The sequence below is a fragment of the Hippichthys cyanospilos genome, chromosome 11, assembly GCF_059441005.1.
Source record: "Hippichthys cyanospilos isolate Australia breed blue-spotted pipefish chromosome 11, RoL_Hcya_1.0, whole genome shotgun sequence".
In the NCBI taxonomy this organism is placed as follows: Eukaryota; Metazoa; Chordata; class Actinopteri; order Syngnathiformes; family Syngnathidae; genus Hippichthys; species Hippichthys cyanospilos.
In genome coordinates, this window is record NC_142379.1 from 17,421,836 (window position 1) to 17,427,835 (window position 6,000).

Sequence of the window (6,000 nt, forward strand, 5' to 3'; positions counted from 1 at the left end):
CTTGAAGTATATACTGTATTTTTCGGACTATAAGGTGCGACTTTTTCCTAGTGATTTGAGCCCTGCGGCTTTTCGTCCAGTGCGGCTTGTCTGTTTTTTTTTTGTTTGTTTGTTTGTTTTTTTTGCTACCCACTAACTAGCAAGCAAATGTGTGTATCTGTTAATTTATGGAACAACTATGAAATAGAACTGAAAGATTTAATCAATGGCTGTGCTCAAAGAGTTTTAAAAATATATTATTAAAAAAAAATAAATGTCTAAATTGAATAAGAGAATGTATCAAATTTAGGTTAAATTTGTGATGTGTACATTTTATATCCAGTACACAGTATATATGATTTTATTTATGTATTTTTGCATATATAAATTATGTGCAATGTGTTTATTTTCAATAAAATAATCTATCAAACAAAGGGAGATAAAAAATGCTACTGAAGTTTTGAGTTCTTTTTTGAACTGCTATTTAACTAACAGTATTCTGTCAGTGTTGAAAATATCCATTTATCCATTTTCTATAAATATGTTGGGACTAAACATGCAGGCATGTTCAGTCTGTTAAAGAGAGGATATTGCTGTTGGCAGACAATTAAAAAAAAAAAAGATGAACTTCCATGTACCATCTTTTTGCATAAATATCTCATGTTATTACCTGCGGCTTATATTCCTTATCCGTGACAAAAATAATTTGTAATATAATAACATGCAAACCTTCAAATCAAAGGCATTTCAGTACAAAGGGAAGGTATTGTTGGAAGAAACTAGGGAGCTGAAATTTCACCCTGAAGGTGACAACATCAAAGTTAAACATGGCACGTATTTCTCCGTGTACAAGTCGAGTTTTTTTTCACTCATTTTCAACCCCCATATTGGGTGCATCGCATAACTGAAAATGAGACCGATTTTCTCCACATATATGTGTTTGAATAACATTAATTTGAATGTGAAATAAGTAATATCATTTCATTTACAAGGCTTAAAACGATTATATGTACCTTTAAATGCAAGAGCAGTGGCACATGTGAATTTCAGCAGGTGGGAGGAGAAACACAGTGAAGAGCGACCAAACCATACTCTGATCTGGCCACGGTCGTCACTTGGAAGAAAAAGGCTTCAGCAAAGCATTTCTGGAGACCTCCATTTCAAACAAATTAGACAAGTATGAAGATGACTGTTAATGGAAGAGAAACGTTGTGTGATGTTTGCGCAAATGATGAGCAGGAAGGAGAAGGATGTCCAGGATTTGAATGGGAGGAGCTATTTGGCGTGTCAGATAATGATGATGACTTTTGGAGCTTGTGTTAAGTGATTTTTGTGAAAAAAGTGCACAGAATTCATTTGTATCTGGTTATTTTGTTTTCTGCTTCAAACGTTTTGTTATTGAAGATGGATTCTCTCATTTGTGCATGTGTGCATCTTATACACTTCCTTTACAATGTTTATTAAAAAAAAAAAATCCACATTTAAAATGTCATTTTTAAATACGTTTGGCTTCAGAAACGTGTGGTCTTGTAACTCCCTGTTAGTGCTGATGAAACATGTCATTTCAGGGTCACGTGAACGTTATGAGTGTACCCCAGCAGAGTCTGAGGCGTTTCACACTGGACAGGTTGCCAGTCAATCAGATGGTAACTGCAATAGGCCACTGAATAGGACTGGTTACCATGCCAGCTGCACAGAATTCAGCAATTATTATTAATTAACCCATTAATGATATTTTGACTATGGAATGTAGTCGGCTGCTCGCTTAAGTGAAGAGAATAAGAATTTCATTGTGTGGTACTATAATACTATACATATGACAATAAAACTCTTGAATCTTGAAGGGGAAGCACTACACTACCAACAGCCCACTTCCCAAATTCCCTGATCAGTTAACTAAATACAACAAAATGGCTGGGCTCACATTTGGAGCCACACTTTTGCAACAAAATCCATTCTGTGATTGGCTTAGCTGTTGAGAAAGCAAAATCATGAACCTCTGGGTTTTGGAAGGTCTCATACTGTATTTAATTTGATGGTCATGTTTGTGTCACAATTTGATAACGTTAAAGACAATGTTTCCCAAACTTTATCAAGCAAAGCACACATATTACCACCATAATGAAGAATTACAAAACTATAAAAACTTGAATAAATTAAAACTCCTCTCCAACGAAACCTGCATGCGCAAAAATCCCCCCCGTGTGAAAAAATCTTCAGGCATTGAAGCCTTTCCTTCTGAAGCCTTTCTTTACTTCCCTCTACAAGGAAAAATCCCCCTGTAGCATCATACGAAATGTCTTTCTCTGTATTTGCCTTGCATTGAAATTCACTATCGCGAAAACAAGCCTGCAGTAAAACTCTAGCTTGGTTTATGCTTGACTCACTGGCACACATTTTGTAGCACTTTATATTCAATGCGGCTTTCCTACGCGGTCAGAAGATATTCTCCCATACTTTAGGTGGCAGTAAAGGGACTCTACAACATACAAACAACACTACTGACGTAGAGAATCCTAGTAGATTCAAACGATCTAAATTTTTCCAAGCGTTCTTCTTTTTTTTTTAACAGTCTCATTATCTCTCCCCAACGGGATGCTCGTCAGGAGTTGTTTACGGTATTTAGGTCACAGTAGCCCTTTTCAGGCAAATCGTAAAGGTTTTTGTACCTGCGAATTTCCATAAGCAATGGTTCGACCACCATGCTCTCTGTTCGTAAAAAGATTCCGGAAGGTACATGTTGCACCGTCTGTGCGGAAGGGCGTGGATTCCAAAATAACATCATTTGACGCGTGGAGCTCACGGATGCATAAAACTTAAGGATAAAAGTATTAAAGATGAAAAATGGATGAAGCAAAGAGAAAGACATTATGCAAGAAATTGATGGAAGTATGAAAATCAATGCTGATTGTAGATTTGGCAATTTCTTTCATTTTGTTTTCTTTTTTTTCAATGTTGGGTGGTTTTGTTTTCAACATCAGTCAGATTGTAGATTGCACAACATGTTGTTTATGTTTATGTCCAAAACATAGAATTGCTCTAGTGAAAAGTCAACGTTTATGAAAAAATTCTAGCCTGCAAACATGATTTTACTGTAGAGGAGTTCTACTATAATAATGATGTGTGGTGATGGTAGTAATAAATAAGCTTATCATTATAATGGCTTCCATTAAATGTAGCTACACGCAGAGGCATTATTTTGCAATATAGTAGTTATGTTTCAAAGCAAATGAATGAGTTTGGAAAATGTCCCACAACACGCCTCTTGATCTCTTACACACGTGGGTGGGAATCTCTGGTCTAGCCTTGGGTCGTGCACACAAAAGGAAGCAAAAAAAATCAAATTCAATATTTTCATTTGCAATAATAGTGAGTCAAATGTAGGGCTGTATTGGAGACAGCAGCGTGATGAAATGCTTTAATTACATCAATGCTATTTTAGTCTGACTTGAGTCATTACGCCACTTGTTTATGTTACATTGTGGAAAACAATATAAACATGCAAATGGGGCCATTTAAGAACAAGCAAATCGAGCAGGTCAAGCAAAACTGATAGGCTGACACAGCAAAGTATTTTTATTGTTGGCTGCACGTTGCTCTCATTTCAGCTTTATGTGGTTTCCTATATCCTCTATCTGTCTCCTTGTGGTGCAGCAAGAGCCATTACCCAGCAGACCATTAGATAATATCAAAGAGTAGCTAAAGCACAGCATTGTTTTGTACAGTTGGCCCCTATAGCACTCTGCTGCTAGAGCTTTTAATGCAAGCTGCAATACTTGCCAGTTGTTGCTGGTACTCTCCTGTGTCTTTTTTGGCAGCTTCCACCATTAACCCCCCACCCCCCTCCAGCCATCCACACCCCCCCATTTCATTTTATGATTATCCACTAGCGTGTACCCTTGTTTTTGCCACTCACCTTCGCAGCAGTACTCCCTCTCTGCTACCATTAAGCCCGCCCATCCCTGCCCTTAAACACATCTTGCCTATCACCTGGACCATCTCTGCTCCCTTGTGCTTCTCTGTATTCCATCTGCCCTCTTCCCCTGAAAACTCATTTTAAGTCAACACAGGTCTCCTCTTCCCTCTGCACAGCCTGGCACTTGTCCTCTTAGGCAGGTTGCCCCTGTTAACTTATTTTATTCTGCCCCTACCGATACGCCTAGGCCTGCTGTGTGCCATTACGCATACAACTATTCACACTCGCTTGGGCCATTTATCATCTTGTTTTTGAAAAGTGTGCAGATGCTTCACAGAACAAGCAAACTCCATATGAAGACCAAAGCCGATTGAGATTCAAATCCCAATCCCCAGGCGGATGCGCTGACCACCGTTCAGCCAAGATGCACTCTGCTCAAGTCTCAAAAGAAAAATGCCACAGCGCTTCTCATCCTTTCGTTTACCCCTCTGTCCTTTGCCCCATTTGCCTCCAGTCTCCAAATTGGATATCATCACATCTCGACCGTGTAGGAGAGAACTCCAGCGCCATTATCTCCCCATCGTGCCTCACTGGTTCCCTCGCATCCTTTGTATGCATTACTCAGATGGAGAGTGGATGGGGAAATTGCGCAATAATCGGAAGGATATAAGTAGAAAGGGAGACATTTAATACTGTACCTTTGCGACTGGCTCGCCTCCTCGCCGGTGGCAGGGGTTATGTCTCCAGTTATCTCCACTCTTGTAAGACCAAGTGCACAAATTCCTCTCAGCCAACAATGCGTGAAATAATCCCACTCCTGATCAGAAACATTTTCAGACACTAAAATATTAGATGGCTACTTTTTCTATTTCCTCGCTCCTCACTTGCACGAGGCTCACTTTTGGGGGTTGTCGGGCCGGGCCACGTGAGGCGGATCAGTCGAGTTGAAATAAACGAGGTGCGGTGCGGGTGGCAGCCCACAGAAAGCCAGCGTCCGCTCGAAATCCACTGGGACACGGTTTACCAGCGGAGGACAAGCCGCTAAATCGGCGCACCGCCGCGTACGCGGACATTTGCTCCCCACATGAGCTCCCCGCGTTCCAAACGCCCGTTGAAGGCAAATATCCAAGTGCGCGTTATCCTTGGGAACCGCCACTTGGTCAGGCAATGACAAGGCAATGACAACGGAAAAGCTTGCAGATCGATTCTTTCCTAAAGATAGTCGCGTGCTTGGTTGTCACCTTAGTGGCCCTATTGCAGCTCGTCGCTTGCGGATCCAAGTGCATGGCTGTCCCAACAGCGGAGTTGTGCCATTTGCAGCTTTTTCGACACCTCTGATGGAACGAGCGATAACCTCCCGGTGGCGTTTAATAGATTAGGATCCGCCACAAGGTTATCTGCAGGGAGCTCTCCAAGGAGTCGTTGCCCTCTTTGCGCCTCACAAATGACTTTGTCTTCTTGACCAGTTGTCTGTCCGCACAGTTAGGAGATTTTTCAGTCCGAAATATCCCTTTGCAAGCCGCAATAAGCCTTCGCGCACAGTCTTATCCCTGACAGAATGGAATATGCTCCGACTCTGTGCATTCTAGTTGGCCCCGCCTGCAGTTACTTTCACACAGTGCGGCTGTGTGCTTTGTCCCGGCAGCCGATGCACGCCTACAAGCCCCAACCCAGTCTGTGTCCGCCCCTCTGCGTCCGTCTGTCGATGCGATGCTGCTGACGGATTGCGCAATAATTAATTGATGGAGGGCGTCTGCCTGAAGGAGTCTATTCACAGTCTATCCGGGAAAAGCAGAAAAAGCAACCTAAAAATAACAACTAGTAAATGTGGGATTTGTGTCATTACTGAATCAAACTTTAAAAGAATTGGAAACCTGTCTTTTGTATTCAGTAACACGCTCAGTCTTGCTATGCCTTGAAAAAAATATTACGAATGATACAAATGAGGTAATATTTTTTCCCCTCAAACATACTCAAAAAAACCTTTTTGGATAAATCATGTTGAGTACAGATTACATCAAATCCAAAGGGCATCGTCACAATTGTATCTCTTGCCACTAGGGGCTGTAGATGAGCTATTTTCTTCAACTGAATTTTTTAAACGG

The 6,000-nt window shown here is 41.1% G+C and overlaps 1 protein-coding gene across 5 annotated transcripts in view; it reads right to left on the reverse strand.

Moving 5' to 3' along the window:
- LOC148416200 (leucine-rich repeat and fibronectin type III domain-containing protein 1-like protein) overlaps window positions 1-5,544 on the reverse strand; it is a 169,480-nt gene extending 163,936 nt beyond the window's left edge. For 4 of the 5 annotated variants that reach the window (XM_088428075.1, XM_088428074.1, XM_088428070.1 and 1 more), the window contains exon 1: window positions 4,594-5,544. The gene's annotated coding sequence lies outside the window, so the exon portion shown is untranslated. The remainder of the gene's footprint in view (window positions 1-4,593) is intronic. The other variant, XM_088428072.1, reaches the window with a different exon arrangement.
- Window positions 5,545-6,000: the final 456 nt, after the last annotated feature.